Genomic DNA, 16,935 nt, shown 5'->3' with positions numbered 1-16,935 from the left:
CCCGAGTCCCTGTTCAGACCTAATGAGATCAGTGACTTATGGGTAGATTTTTAGCAGCACATTCATGGTCAGCTAGGATCCTTGCCCCCTACTCGTAGTCAATTTTAGGCTGATGGGTTGTGCCCACTTTGTCATTGCTGTATAGTTTAGCTTCCGATCTTGGTGCCTTGTTCCTAAAAAGGTAGGTTATTTAGCCCTCCGAGTGTTTAGTTAGAGCTGGGCTTGTAATCTCATCGCTTGATTTTCCTTGCCTAAAAAGGTGGGTCATTTATCCCTCTTGGTCTTCTGTTGTTTGCTCGGAGCTTAACTTTTCATCCCAATGTCTAGTTTCCTTTACCTGAAAAGGTGGTCATTTGGCCCTCCGAGTCTTCTATCGTTTGGATTTTTTTGATAGCTAGCACTTGGTTGATGAGACCGAGCATACTTCCTCCCATTCGAGCATAGCCTTAACTAAATTTTTGATTGCTCTTAGCTAGTAAAAAGCCGGTGGATTCTTGGAAAGTTCGTCCTGACCTGCAATGCTCGAGTACTATGACTTCAGTGGTCGCTTGCGAGACTCGTCCAACATTTTGTCCGTGATTTGGCGATTTAGCATCTTGGACAGGCCTATGGTGGCCTCTTAGGAGATTCATTTGACCTGCGACACTCGAATATGGGATCGTTGGTGATCTCTTAGGAGACTTGTCCGATATTTCATTTGTGCTTCAGTGATTTGGCCTTTTAGCCAAACCCATAGGGATCTTGATTAGGGTCTTTGGTAAGCTCATCTGATCCATCACTTTTGAAGATTTCTTGGTTGGTGGCTGATGTATCCGACTTTCATTAATTGGTTATTTTGGAGCATAAAAACAAGTCAATAAAGGGATGCAGAGTTCAAAACTACAACTCTTACTGGTGGTACACTTGGAAGTTATCAGCATGTCATGCTTAAGGTACTAGAGTTTCATCGAGTTGCTTGAGTTGGTATGCTGGGTTAGATTTCCGTGTTCCTGTATGGTCTTTCCCACCTGAGTGAGTTTCCTATGGTTGCTTTGTTAAGCCACCTCAGATTTTCTAAAAACGAGACCCCCTAGCTAGAAGAGTATTTTCTTGACTCGGAGGTTGTAGTATTGGGCCGCCCATTGCTAATAGGCAACCATCTTGACCCGAGCTTGTTCCCTGGCTTCATCCATCAAATCTAGGTCAGTGTAGAGATTCTTGAAATTTATTTGCTTGTCATATATCTCCACCTAGTAGGATGGGATGTCGATCTTCATAAGAATAATAGCTTCGGTATCAAAAGAGAGATTTAAAGGATTTTCTCTTGTCGGGTTTGATAGATTGTGCGATAGGCCCACCGAATGTCGGGCAGCTCATCTACCCAAAGACCTTTGACTCGATCAAGCCTGGTCTTCAATCTCTGCAAAATAGTGTGGTTAGTTACCTCAACTTCTCTATTAGCTTGGAGATGATCGACTGAGGTGAGCCGATGGTCGATGTCGAGTTTAAAACAGAATTCTCTGAATCAGACATTATTAAATTGCTAGTCATCATCAGTGATGAGGTTCCGAGGAATTTCGAACTGGTAGATAATATATTTCCAAACAAAGTTTTATGCATTCTCTTTGGTGATCTGAGCTAAGGATTCCGCTTTAACCTACTTTGTGAAGTAGTCAATGGCGACGATGCAGAACTTTCTTTGCTTGGTGGCTTATGGGAAGAACCAAGAATGTCACCCCACTAGGCGAACGGCCATGAAGCGCTGATTAGAGTTAATTCCACAACCGGTTGGTGTTGAATATTGATACATCTTTGGCACTCATCGCACTCCTTTATAAATTGAGCAGCATCTTTCTACAGTGTGGGTCAATAATACCCTTGCCTCAATACTTTTCATACCAAGACCCTACCCCCAAGTGATTCCATATATGCCTTCATTGAATTTTTGGAGGGCGTACACACCTTTAGTAGGTCAGAGGCATTTGACGTATGGCAAAGTAAAAAATCTCTTATATAATCGGTCATCGATCTGAGTATACTGAGTGGCCTGATGCTTGAGTTTACGAGCCTTCTTTTGGTCGGCGGAAAGTCCTCCCTCCTTGAATAATGGAAGATGGGCTCTATCTAAACTCGACTCATCTTCTGCTTGGAGCACTAGGTCATTATTCTCGTCGATGTTAGGTTTATCAAGCACTTCAAAGTAAGTTTTTCTGCTCAGGTTAGAGCATTCTGAGCTAGCAAGTTTGGATAAGACATCCACCTTCATATTCTCTTCTCAAGGTATCTGTTGAATCTAAAATCTATTGAAGACAAAGGAGATCTCCTTCACCTTCTGCATGTGCTTCACCATTGTAGGATCTTGGGCTTCATACTCTCCTTGGACCTAGTTAACAATTAGCTAGGAACCGCAATAGGTCATGAGTCCGATTATCCTAACAGCTTGGGCTAGCCTCAATCTGGTGATCAGTTCTTCGTACTCGGCCAAGATGTCCTCAAGGCTGGCAAGAATCAACAAAGCTTCGCATCCTCCTACATTGGAGGATCCATCAATATGGAGTGTCCAAAAAGGTTGTGACTTTGATTCATGCTACTTGGGCTCAGCTTTGTCCTTTGTTCAATCTTTGGGCTTAGCTTTCCCCCATCACAATACACTCGATAATGAAGCTAGCAAGTTTTTGTGCTTTATTCGTTGACCTGGACCAATCATTTATATCGAACTCTTCAAGCTCAACGGCCTATTTGGCCAAGCGGCCAAAAATTTCTAGTTTGTGTATTGCCTACTTCAGTGGTTGATCAATCCGGACGATAATGATATGAGCTTGAAAATATAGTCGCAGTCTCTTAGCTGAGATGATCAGCACATAGGCCATTTTTTGCATTCTCGAATACCGTATCTCAGCATATAAAGTAGCTTGCTCATATAATAGATAAGCTTCAGATTTTCAAGCTCTTTCTTAATGAGAATCGAGCTAATTGCTAAGGGAGAGATAAGAATGTAGAGATACAGATTCTTTCCGACCTTAGATTTAGTAAGGAGTGGTGGAGACTCGAGGTTTTTTTTTCAACTGATCGAATGTCAATTGGCATTCCTCGGTCCACTCAAAATTTTTAGCATTTCGTAGGATATTGAAAAAGGCGAGACACCTTTCTGCCGATCTAAACACAAAATCGATTAAAAGCAATTACCTGACCAACAAACTGTTGGATCTCTTTCACTATCTTTGGAACAATCATTACCAACACCCCTCAAATCTTCTCCGAGTTGATTTCAATTCCTCGCTGAGTCACCATGAAGCTTAGAAATTTTCTCAAGGTGACTCCAAATGCGTATTTTCTTGGATTGAGCTTTATGCTTTATTTCCTCGGGGTTTGAAAAGCTTCACATAGGTTAGTGATGTGATGTTTAGCCTTTTGGCTATTTATGAACATATCATCCACATATACTTTTATATTTTGGTCGATCCATCCTTGAAGATACGAGTGAATAATCGTTGATACCTTGCTTCGATGTTTTCAATTCGAATAGCATCATCTGGTAGCAATATAACCCTTTATCAGTGATAAACATCATTTTCTCCTTATCCTTAGGGTACATCTTGATCTTATTGCATCCCAAGAAAGCATTTATGAAGCTAAGAAATTGGTGGCCCGATGTGGCATCAACAAGTTGGTCGATTCTCATAAGGAAAAAGTTGTCCCTTGGGCAGGCTTTGATGAGGTCGGTGAAGTCGATGCAGACCCTCCAATGCCTATTGGCCTTTTTGACAAGTACTATATGTTGGCTATCCATTCTGGATAGTCAACTTCATAGATGATCCCGGCCTCTAGAAGCTTTTCGACCTTTGTGTCTATGGCTTGTTCTCACTCAAGGGTGAAGCTTCTCTTTTTTTGTCATACCGATCGATGCTTGGGGTCTATATTTAACTTGTGTATTACAATAAAAGAATTTATACTTAGCATATCAATGGCCAACCAGAAAAATACATCAATGTTGGAGCAGAGAAACTAGATTAGTCAGTTCTTCATTTCCTTATCGAGCAATGAGCTGATATGGATTGCTCGACTATCACCCTCATTGAAAAATAGGACGGAAATGAGTTCCTCAGTTGGTTCTCCATGTCGTTCCTTCTGCTTGTGCCGGACATCTAAACCTTCAATGGGTAATGTCTCCAAGGATTTGGTATTTCTTCTGAGGGTGGCTATGTAGCACTCTAAGCCACCGCCTGGTCGCCTATGACTTCGCCAACCCTATTGGTAATGGAGAATCTCATCATCAGATGGTAGGTGGATACTATGGGTCGCATCATGTTTAATCTGGACCGGCCAAGGATTAGGTTGTATGCTGAGGGAACCTTGACGACCAGGAAGTCTAGCACGATGGTTGGCTATCGAGGATTCTTGGTCGATCGTGATAGAAAAAGTGATTACTTCCGTCATAGATATAGGGTCTCCCAAAAATCGATCAAAAGAGAATCAATTCTCCTTAGTCTATCTACTGGCAGATTCATTTTTCTAGAATACCTCATAGAACAAGATATCTGCAAAGCTTCCTATCTACTAAAACTCTCTTTACGTCATAATTAGCTACTATAAGAGATATTATAAATGCATCATCATAAGGGAGTTGCACCGTCTCTAGGTCGGCATCCAAGAAAGATATAACTTCCTTAGATCTTGGTCTCTTCAAGGTCGAGTTTTTTGCTCAAGCTACCTGAGCATAATTCTTCCGACCTGACGAACTTGACCCTCCTGTTGGAGGTCTGCCTAAGATGGTATTAATGACCGTCTTCATGGGTTGGTGGTGTTCAAACTTCTTGGGTGAGTGCCTATCCCTCCATGCTCCCTCTTCTTGACGTTAGTTTTCTTCATACTGACCAAGATGTCCTTGGTGAATAGGAGCTTCGAGCTCGTCCTTCAACTGAATGCACTCTTTAGTATCGTCGTCATGATCCTTGTGGAACCTTGAGAGGAGCATACTGACCAAGATGTTCTATCTCCATCAAGATCAGGGCCCTAGCTGTGTTGAGAGGAGCATACTGGTTAAACCTTGGTGGTGGGCTCCTTGATCGTCGATGGTTGACCCCTTTATGCTCGGTCTCTTAGTCGATTCTTTTCTTTCTTTTCAACCCCTTATTTTATCTTTTTAGCCTTTATTTTACTCCCTTCGAGCTGCCATAGCCTCTTTGGCCTTATTGTATTTCTCGGCTTGAGATAGCAACTTGGCTGGATCCTTGAAAGTCCTCTTCTCTAGGAAAAAGTAAAAGCGGAAAGATTTTAGCCCACTCCTTACTGCTGATACTGCGGTCTTCTCATCCCGATCGTAAATCTTCAACATCTCCATGCTAAAGAAGTTGATGTAGCTCCTGAGGGACTAATTTTCCCTCAGCTTCACCACAAACAATCTAGTGGTGTCCTTCTTCTATCTCCAATTGCCTACAAAGTGTGAGCCACAAATGTTGGCAGAACTAATCTTAAGAATGAATAGTCCTGGTCGGAAACTAGAATACCATAGGCGAGCCACTTTCCTCAGATTGGCTAAGAAAACTTGGCAGAAATCCACATTGGTTGCCCCCCTGTAACTTCATGAGAGCCTTAAAGCTCTCGAAGTGGTCCATCGAGTCCGAGGTGCCATCAGACACCTCGAATTGGGGCATCTTGAACCTCCTCGACAACAGTTCATCCACAATCACCTTGGAGAATGATGAATGAGTTGTAATCTTCAGATCTTCTTCCTGGTCAGCTTGCATTTCTCTCGGAGTTCAATTTTATTGTTTATCTCCTCGATCCTTCCATCAAGGCTGGCTTCTCTCTTGAAAAGCTTTTTCAATTGAGGGGATTTCAAATCTCTTGGGTCGGAGCCCATTTCAAAATGAGCACCAAGGAGATCATCTTCTTGATTATAGTCAGAGTTCTCGAGGCGGTGACTGGTATAATGTGCCAGACCATCCTGCCGATCTGTTAATGTAGTGGTAGTTTGCTGGTTCAAGCATTGTATTCCTCGAACTACCTTCATTAGATTCCGCACTTGTTAAACAAACAGATTAGACTACTTGGCCATTACTGCCTTGAGAACTGGTTGAGGAGTTGGAGGCTGCCGAGAGCTAGGTGGGGAGTTGTTGGACTCTTACTGAGGCTGATTGGTGGAATGGTGGTTATCTTGTCCGAATTTCAACTCTCTTAGATCTCTAGAAAAACCTCAAAAGCGGAGTCTTCCTCTAGCACCAATCTATTGCCACTCAAAATTTGACTTGACAGGTGGATAAGCTGACAAGTTGCTACTTTGCTCGATTAAGTTGGAGGAGCATAGAATGATGCTAGAGCTATTCTGCAATCACCGAGAAACAATCAGGGGGTCGCTGGAACGTGTCCAACTGGGGACCCTCCAATGCTTAAGTCAAGTAGAGTTTCGAGAGTAAATAGAAGAGATGAAAGGAAGACAGAAGTATGAGAGTATGGTATTTAGATTTCTTCTCATACTTGGAGCATCTCCGTGCCTGAAATTTATAGAGGAGTGGATGCAAATTTGCATAATTAAAAAAAGTCAAGAACTCCTCCTACTGGTATTTATAGGTGCACTTGCCATTATGTTTCAGGATGCTCTTCCTTGCATACCTACGTCTCTTTCTATACAAGTGCAACCTTGTCTAGGCTGAAAATATAAAGGGTGCAGTCCACCTCTAAGTGTGTTCTGATGTTAATTTTTCAAATCTACCGCTTTCAAGCTCAAGTCGTTCTACGATCAAAAGCCAGTCGTAAACTCTTTTTGCAAGCTCAGTCTTTTCCAAATCAAGATCTCTGTCTGTCTTCGTTCTCGCAAGCTCAGTTCGATGTCTGCTCGTTCTCCCCTCTTCAATTCCCAATGAACAACATGATCTTGACCTATCATTTGTTCAATTTGGTCCTCCTCGGAGAATGCGGTCCAAATCTGTTTTCAGATGTTTGAGAAGGCGACAGAAGTATTGAGAATCCAAGATAAGGTCACGGCGAGACGAGCCGTTTATCATTACGATAGGTGTCAAGTGGAAGTGCAGTGATGTATGCAGCTGAGGCATCCTAACAAACCGAGAGATTTGAACCTTGTTCCTACACGACCTGATCAATTCGATCAGGCACTCGCCATCTATTTTCATTGTTCAACTGTTTGACAACATGAAAAAACCAAAAGCTCTGCCCTCCCCCTTTATCTATCCAAGGGATGGAAGGGCAGAGGCCTTTGGTGTCCCATCTTGATACTGTTCTCAATTTTGTTGTTGTCCTAATAATGGGTACTTGCGAGACCTTTTTTTCCTATTTATAATTAATTAAGGTTGTTGTTAAGGCTCTACTTGAATCACAACTAATCAAACTATCTCACATGTGCACTACAATTCTTCAAATCATGGGTGTTTGTTTTTGTGCAGTTGTCATACATAATAACATGCACAGTTTCTAAGCTTAATAGTTGAAAACAATCACACTCATGCATAACTGAAAAATTGAACATCTCTAAGTGAAAACTTTGAATCAGATAAAATGTCTCTTCTCATTAAAAGAACTAAATAATTGTTAGGGCATGGATTAAAGATACTAGCTTTACATGACTAGGGCATGATTCCTACAAAGTTCCTTTTTCAACAATCAACAGGCTTTATTCATGTGCAAAGATAGCATCTTTGGATCTTTTTTTGTTTTTTTTTTGAAAAAATGTAACATATAAATTGGAGTGTTGGTAGTTGTTGTAAAAATATCTTTTGACAAAATATTGGCCAATAACACACAAACTAGCTCTTGCTGACATGGTCTAATTAATCCCTTGAATTATACCCAACCCTTGGGAATCCTAGCTTCGCACTGCATCTATATAAGGAACTTCGTATGTGACTAATTGGCGCATGTAACGTTTCCTTCAAGGGAGAAGTTAATGCCTACCTGCCATACTCTATGGTACTTGAAAGTCTCACACGCTCCATGATTACTTTCACTGCATCATCCAGCACATAATGGCGAGCATAAATTCCAAAGTCTGCCTTGTAGACTAAGGTACAACCTCAGTTTCTATTCCGCAGCCTACACAGAAACAAAACTTACACTGCTCAACACAATTTAATTTAGGACGTTTCTTTCAAAACCAAGAGGTTGGGATGCCTTTTAACAATGGAGGAGGACAACCCGTGCATTTGGATGATGATGGTGACAATGAATGGGGCTGAATCAAAGTTCGTCGAACCGGTACCGAGATTCGTACCGGCGGGCGACTTGTACGGTTCGAACCGTCCGATTCCAATCGGTTCCGGCCACATCCAACTAGAGGGCCGAAACCATTTTTCATTGGAGAACCGAGCTGGTCATAGACTGGGTTGGCTCGGTTTGAGCAACCGGCCGGTTCAGCAATCCTTGGGCTAGATATAGTTAGAAAAGCTTTGGATCTGACTGATAAATGGAATCTGAAGAGTGAAGAAGTTCTAAAATTTATATGTTTCCCATTGGCTAATAGTTGCATTTTATATCTATTATGTGACGATGGTTAAACATCTCTTTTCAGGTTTATGGAGCCTCTTGCATCAGAAATTCCAACAATGGTATAAGGAAACCATGAAATAGAATGGATTGAGAGCAAACCGTTTGAAGCTTATAGCTCTAGATTTGCATTTCCAGCTCAAGAATGTGGATCCTTTTCCACATTTCATTATTCTTTTAATGCTAGGGGAATACATTTTACCACGCTTGGGGCCTGTAGTTCATACAATAGGTCAGGTAAATTTACCATGCACCTACTCTTCGTAGTCTTATAATGTTAGCTTACTGTTTGACAGTAAAATAAAGCTCATGGTCTAAAGGACATTTTCTTACAAGGAGCCACGAAAAATGATTACTTACAGAATGCCAATAGAGGCTATAAAGTTGTTCACTTTTAGCTTAAAATCTATAAAGCAATTCGAGCTTGCACCTATGAATTTAGTACTGGTACTTCTCATAATAACTGCATCATCAATGTGGTTGAAACATTTTGCACATGTAAAGATGATATAGAAAATGGCCACTTTTAATTTTACTGTTTTCCTTTTGCAAATATTTCCATCTGTTCCTTGGAAGCTGCCACAACCGGGACAAAGGATCTATCCGATACAAGTCGGTGCTGACTCTACAATACTAATAGGGTATTGATACTATACAATACCGATACATGGTATTATATCCACTTTTACGGTGCTGGTAGTATCATCCTATCTTGTGTTAGTATGGTATGGTACAATATTGTGACAATAAAGTGCTAGTATGGGTATTAGTTTCGAGACGTTAAACTTGGACGCTAGGGTTTCTTCCATTTTTACATTATAAAATATCATGATATAAGTTCTGTCATAGCTTGACCAAACTACATTCTACATTGCCACTGGGTCGAACATAACAAAATTCTTTCTGACCTCTAGACAACCTCTTTTGCTAAGGATATAGGGTTTGGTTCCCATAACGAAGCTTGGGATAAGACTTGATCAATGGGTGTGAGGCAATTCATAAGCTTATTGCTTGTCCTATCTTCATGAGAGGTGGGAAATTATGTGAATTATTACTTGTCCATATATACGCAGAGTTGTAGCACTCTGTAGTGCAACACTCTTTTTTAGCAGCATAACAGTTATGTGCCTCAAGTATGGTATCAACACTAGACCACCCCATAGAGCCAGGCCTTAAGAGAGGGGTGCCAGCCAGCTGAGCTAAGGGCTGTTTACCTATGTGATGAAACACTCATATACAAGATGGAGAAACTATTTACTGTTTGATTCCTAATGAGAGCCATTTACAAGTTGACTCTTGATGAGGGCCTAGCATTAAATACCACCGGAACACACTGTTAATTGAGCGCATGGGTTCATGTAGTTTCATATTCTTGCTAGGTCATTGGATCATGTGAGTTATGGACTCTTGAATTATTCTCAAATGTTCAGTGATTTTCTTTCCCAATCACATAGCTATTAATTGAATAATATTTTTTTTGTTGATTTTTGGAACTTGCTAGAAATAATTCGAATAAAAAATGAATTACCCAAATCATGTTAAACTGATCTTATGCATCACAATTTTGAGTTAATTGTAGTTAGAAGTGGCAATTGTGTCGGATCAGGTTGTATATGGTTCAAGTTGAGTATAGGTTAGGTTAAAAATTTGTCAACCCAAATCCGATATCTTTATTGAACACATCAAAATTCTAAATCTGAACTTAATCTATTTATTAAATAGGAAACCTGACTCAACACTTATAACTTGTTTACTAAATAGGTTATAATGGGGGACAAAATGTATCGTCCTATTTAAGGCATGAAGTCACCCAATTCTGGCCAAGTCGACCTCAGAAGGCCAACTCCAGAGGGCTGAGCTCCGAAGGCCAACCCTAGAGGGCCGAGCTCAGAAGGCCAACCTCAGAAGGCCAATCTCAAAAGACGGAGCTCAAAAAGCCAATCTCAGAAGGCCGAGCTTAGAAGGCCAACCCCAGAGGGCCGAGCTTAGAAGGCCAACCTCGTCGTCTATATGCTGCGGCCATGCCCTGCAACAGCCTCACCGCACCATGTTTTGCTTGCTAGCCACGCCACGACATATCAACCAGGGACCATGCTCTGCTTTCCCAGCCATGCCCTGCAGCAGCCTCACCGCACCATGCTTTGCTTGTTGGCCACGCTACGACATATCAACTAGGGATTATGCCCTGTCATATCTACCAACGCCTTACCGTTCATAAGGACGGTCTACGCCGTGTGCCTCAAGCAAGCTCTAGCTGCGCGCCATCTGACTAAAAGCTATCTCCTCCTATGATGAGGACAGGCCATACCGCCGCCACCTAAGTGCCCCTACCGAGACTATAAAAAACTTCAATAGGTAACGCCTAAAGGATTTTTGGTTGGACCAATTGAGTTCTATACTAACTTGAGCGTCGGAGGGCCCTCACCGAAAACATGGTGAGGCTTTATGCAGGTACATCGTCGACTGCGGGAGGTGGCCTTCATCCTTTTCTTCCGCACTCCGGTGGCTCCCCCAACTCCTCCAACATGGTCACTCTCGGGCCAGATTTGAACCACAACAGGTTAAATCATGTTAAACAGGTTAAACAGATTAAGTAGGTGTAAATGGATTAAACGTGTTACGTTGGTTAGGTTAAATAGGATAGAAACATTTAAGTTGATTTTAAATAGGTTAAACATGTCTTCAATGAGTTAAATGGGTTGGGTAATGACCCACTCCAATTGTTAAACATGTCAAAATAGGTTAAATGGGTTGGATAATGACCCACTCCAAATGTGTACTTATTTAAAACATGTGGTCAGGTTATATATTGCTACCCCTAATTGCAGTTTTTTGAATTTAAAATAAAACCAAATCTGCACTCAGGTACAGAATGACAAATGCCTAAAACTTTAATTACATTCATCATGATTTTTCATTAGATTGCCTCACAATTTCAACATCACAGGGGAGCAATGTAGGTGGTTAGAGAGGTTCTTGACAAATGTAGAAGCTATTTGGCATCCGCCTTGGTAGAGCTCTTACAAATCCCATAATATTGGAGCGCAGTGTATGAGGGTGGAGAGGGAAGATCTACTTTATTCATATGGTGTTGACATTGTCTTCAATGGCCATCTAAGAGCAGAACCCCATTTTAGCTATTAGTGCACTTATGTTCACTTTTAGTTGCAATATTAGAATGTCTTCTACTGCCAGGATTATGAGTATTGTTGCTGTGGACTACTATATCAACTTAAAGAAGAGGCATAACTAAATGACCTCAATTATAATTATCAAAACTCTGTCCTTTATTGATGATGGTTGTGTAACCATCAAGCCAGTTCTTATTCCAATCAAGGACTGCATTCCTCATCTTGAGAAAGCCATTTGAGTTCCCAGAAATTTTGACTCACTGGTTTCACTTCAGAAGAAACCCTTCCAGTTGACATCTATCATCTATGTGAGCGAATGCACATACATGTATGTGCTGGCTGAGAAGTGTCTGCTCCTGCTGGTTGAGTTGTGAATAGCGAGCTACATTTGGAGACTTGGATCATGTTGGATTCAGTTTAACAAATTAGTGAAATTTCTGTTCTGTTTTCACCCTGTTTCTTATAGCATTGTCAAACCCTCACTGTTTTTTCACCTTGTTTCCTTCTATGATTCACTGATTCATGCCTATGGAAGGTCAAACAGGATCTATAACTATACGTTGGATCGCTGTGGCCCTGCTTATATCACTGCTGGAGATGCGGGCAATCAAGAAATTGCGAAACCTCTCATGCCGATGATCCCGGCCACTGCTCAGTGCCTTTAAGCACACCTGATAAACACTAGGGTGGTTCTCGTTCTTCCAACTTCATTGCAGGCCCTGCTGCAGGTAAATTGAGCTGCGGCCATCAACCCGGATACCATGCATATAGGGAGAGCGGCTCTGGTCATGGAATCTAGGAGGTACCCTTCTTTCTCTTCCTCACTTTTTTCAAATGTTCTAATGTGAGGATCCATGCGGGTGTCTGTTTAGTACCATATCAGCTATACACTGGATAAATTTTGAGTACTTATATTAGACTAAGAAACCCAAATAATATATTCCGGTTAGTGTTTTTGGATGAGATCCTGAATTGTGACAAATTGTATCAGAGCAGACCAAGCTCATCATGGTTTATATGGATTAAAGGATATGCAGTACAAGTCCATTGGGGCTGACCATGGACTGGTCATGGTGCTTGGAATTAGATTTGAATGGATTTGAATTCTTAGCCTAGCATGGATGCCAAGCCTTAAAAAGAAAGAGTATGTGAGGATCCATGCAGGCGTGTGAGGATCATAGCCCTAAGTAATACCTTCTGGCTAGTCCTTTTAGATGAGGTTCTGGATTATGGTACGTGCATTACAAAGCTAGTTTAGATCAAAAGTTATTGAAGAATATTTCATTTGTAGGTAATGAATGGACATGGCACTGGAATCGGGACTTGTACGGCAGTGCAGGTGATCCAATCTATGTAGTCAGGCAGCCTAACAAGTGTTCTGTCAAGAAAGTTGTGGCTGAGTCCCATAAAACACAACCCTTGATCAGCGACTCCTGAAGAATTTGTTATAGAAAAGTTCTATCTTGACCCAGTCAAGCTTAAAGCTTGGATTGGCAGCTATTTCAGAGACAGCAAGGTAACATGTGGTATGATCTACATTACTGAAAGACAACGCAAGTAGTAGAGCCCATGTACCAATATGATACCTCAGAAGATCTAAAGGAGTAAATCACTAGAGATGCGATGGCCATTTTCTTTTGTAAAAAATTTTAAAAAAAAGAAATTGGGTTTATGTAATTGAATCATCGAATGAATGTTAACAGACCATAGAAATGTGAGTGTTAGTTTTAGATCTGGTGATTCTCATTTGCATTGTACTGATGTGAGAAATACCAAGGCTTGTTATATAATTAACAACAAAAGGTCTTCTTGTATACTAATTTTGTCAGCCATTCTTGCTTCCTTGCTTATTCTGCTTCAGCATGGTTAAAAAGTATCTTGTACTGATTATTTCCTACTGACTTGTTAATTCAACTTTAGATCTTCTTAAATTTAACAACTAATTCAGAAGGAATTTTTGAGATTGTGAACCAAAGTGTTAACTGGATACTTGGACAGATGATGGCAGTATTCTGGAAAATAGTTACAATTCATGCAGTTGTTCACAATGACCTTCCGGTCCGGTAATTTACATGAAAGAAATAGCATCTCCTGCAGGTTTGCAGAAATGTTATATCATTGCCTTGTTTTGTATTTACAAATCAAGATCTTATCTTATTCTCTATGCGAAACACAAATAATAGTAATACTTGCAAGCTGCATTTACCTCAGATCCCTTCTTACATTGAGTGCGAGCCCTAATATAAAGGATATATAAATATGTGTTACAATCAAGAAGTAGTTTTCAGACATCGGTAAGCTTACATCAAGGATATCGACAATTCCAGAATATTAAATATAAATGTATGCAGTTCAAGTTTTGGCTCAACTTAAAGGCAAAAGTACCTTGCTTTTTGATCCAAGAAATTTAGACTAAACTGCTTCGGAGCTCAGACCTGCTTGAATTTAAATCAGCTTGTTTAGAACTATGCCAATCCGAGGCGTTGTCATTTCGAAATGCAGCCCTCCTCTTCTTTTTGTCAATGTTGATGCACCCCCTCTCCCTTCCATCAAAGAAAAATGCAGCCCTCCTCCATATCCAGTGTACAGTGCATGGTTTTTCATGCTATCAGTCTATTAACAGGCCTTCCCAAACCTCTTCCATTAAAATTTGATTTACAATTTATGGTGCATATGTGCTCCTAGAAAAACTTAACAGCATTCCCCAAGCAAAAATTCACAACAAAACTATTTTTACATAATAATTGTGAATAATATAAATTATACATTTCTTTTTTTTACTGTTAAACAGTGACTTATGCTTAAGCAAATTAGGAATCAACAAGTAGTATTCATGCTTGCAGGACTAGCTTTACATCAAAAAGAATGACAAAACCTTCAACCATAATTTCATACAACTAAAGCAGCAAAACTTATAACATTGTGTTATCCATGTGAACAAAATTAGTCCATCTAGAAATTCCATAATACAATATATAGAACCCTAATAGCCAATCTATTAACTGATACCTTAAAACCTTCTCTCATATCTCAAAAGTCACACAAAGCTCTCTCTGTGTAAAAAGATATCAAATATAAGCAGGAATGCTAGTAGATGTGGAGGACTTGGACAATGTGGGCATTGCAGAGAGGGCAGCTGCCGCGGCGCTTAAAGAGCACCCGCGAGCACACCCGACAAAACGTGTGCCCGCACGGGACAAACGCCGCTCCCTTCCGCCTCTCCGCGCAGACGCAGCACACGTGTCCATCCTCCTGCTCCTCCTCCCCCGCCACCACCTCCTCCTCCTCCTCCTCCACCGCCACCGCCCACACCTCGCCGCCGCCGTCCATTTGCCCCTCCGCCGCCTCCAGAAGCGCCATCAGGGATACCCTTGCCGGCTGGTCCACCTCCGCCGCCGTTCCCGCCGGGTCGGCCTCGTCACCGCCGTCCGCCGCGTCTCCCACCGAAGCCTCCTCCGGCGGTGCTCCTCCGTTCGTCGCCGGATGATCGCCACCTGACGAGGCCGTCAACGCGGCGCTCAGACGGAGGTGCTCCTCGAATGTCCTCCAGACGAAGTTGTCGCCGGCGGCGGCGACGGCACCCTCGTCCTCGCGGAAAATGTCGAGCAGCGTCCTGCCGCCGGCGCCGGCGCCAGCGATGGGGCCGACCTCGTCGTCCCGGAAGATGTCGAGGAGCGTCCTCCCGCCGGGGATCGGGGTCGAAGAAGCTTCCCCTTTCTCATACGCAAGGGCGGAGGCCAGCGTCAGGGTCTCGCCGCTGCCGCCGCCGCTACGAAGGAGGGCCTGGTGGCCGCCGCCCTCCTCCTCCCGGTAGCCGAGGAGGTCACGGAGATTCGAAGAATGCTGGACGGCCAGCAGGTCCGAGAGCGTCAGCCTCGTCCGCCATGGCCCCGCTTCCATTTATCGCCCAAATTTTCAAGAAATCTCAGCCAATTTGAGGTAAAAATTCGAACAAATTTCCGGCCCAAAAATCCCAACTTGAATCCAAATCGCTATGGAATTCGATGGAAAAGAAAAAGATCACATTGGAGAAGATTTCAGAAAAAAACCCAACTTTCTTAACAACTCAACGAAAAAAAGAACAACCAAAGAGGACTTTATCTAAGGGTCTGAATCAGGGATCGGAGACAGGAGAAGGGTGAAGAGATCGAATGGTGGAGCGTAAGTTTAAAGAAGGGCATTAAAGACAAAGGAACAAGACGAGACGGGTGTGTCAGAGATCACACGAAAAAAAAGGAGGGAAAATTAAAAAAAATATATGGAAGAGATCGATGGAGAATCTAAGATGAGATCTATTCTGGCGTGCTGGGAATTCACGCAAGCAAGCAATCTCTCCCCCTTTCTCTTCTTTTTAACTACTCTCACGAGATCGGGATTCTGCTGCTGCTTTCAGCGGAGCGTTAGAGAGAGAAAGAGACAGAATAAAGAGAGAGAGAGGGGGGTTTGGTGGTGGACGGTGGGGAGAGAGAGGGGGCTAACAAGTAACAACAGTGACACTGTTGCCTGTGGTTATAGCGGCAGGCCGGTTCACTTCCGCCAGAAAAAACGGTACCATATCTGCCGTTAAAAGCGGAAATAACGACGGTTGGTTTATTATTATTATTATTATTATTATTTTGTTAAAAAAAAAAGGGAAGGGGAGAAGGAAAATTCATCCGCCCCCTTCCATCAGAAAATGTTCGTTGCGGGCCATCCCACGTGTGAGTACGTCATTCTAGCACCATCTCAATACCAACTGGATCAGATAGCGGTTCCACTGAACGTATCTAAGTGAAGAGCATCTGGTCTTCATATTTAATTGACGTCCGTACGTTTCAAACTGAACCACACCGATGGAACTAAAATTTTGTTCCAATCATGCTACTACCTTGGTGGCTTTTATTTTATTTTTATTTTTTCACCATGGTAAGTTGTAACTGAGAAGACAGACGGTAAAAAACAACCGCTAGCGGTCTGTACTTTTAGTTACTAGGATACCTGTTTTCTGATCAAGTAAAAGCTTTTGGAAACTCGCCCGGTGTCAGAAATCAGACAGACGGTAAAAAAACAACCGCTAGCAGTCTGGACTTTTAGTTACTGGGAAACCTGTTTTCTGATCAAGTATTTGGAAACTCGCTCAGTATCAGAAATCAGAAAGAGAGGAAACTTATATACCGGGACTGGGAGTAGGTAATAAACTATAGAAAGAGACAAGGCAAGGAAGAAGGAAAGGGGTGGGAGGGAAGAAAAAGAAAAAAAAAATTCTCCTTGTCTTCTTAATAAAATTATTATGATCTATTTGTTTTGAAGAGTTTGTATCCATATTCATTTTTAATATACAGATATTTAT

The sequence above is a fragment of the Phoenix dactylifera genome, chromosome 13 (genome assembly GCF_051530095.1).
Source record: "Phoenix dactylifera cultivar Ajwa chromosome 13, Ajwa_hap1_PhDact_Kaust_v1.1, whole genome shotgun sequence".
Classification (NCBI taxonomy): Eukaryota; Viridiplantae; Streptophyta; class Magnoliopsida; order Arecales; family Arecaceae; genus Phoenix; species Phoenix dactylifera.
The sequence above is the reverse complement of the archived record's forward strand: the minus strand, read 5'-3'. Positions refer to the sequence as shown.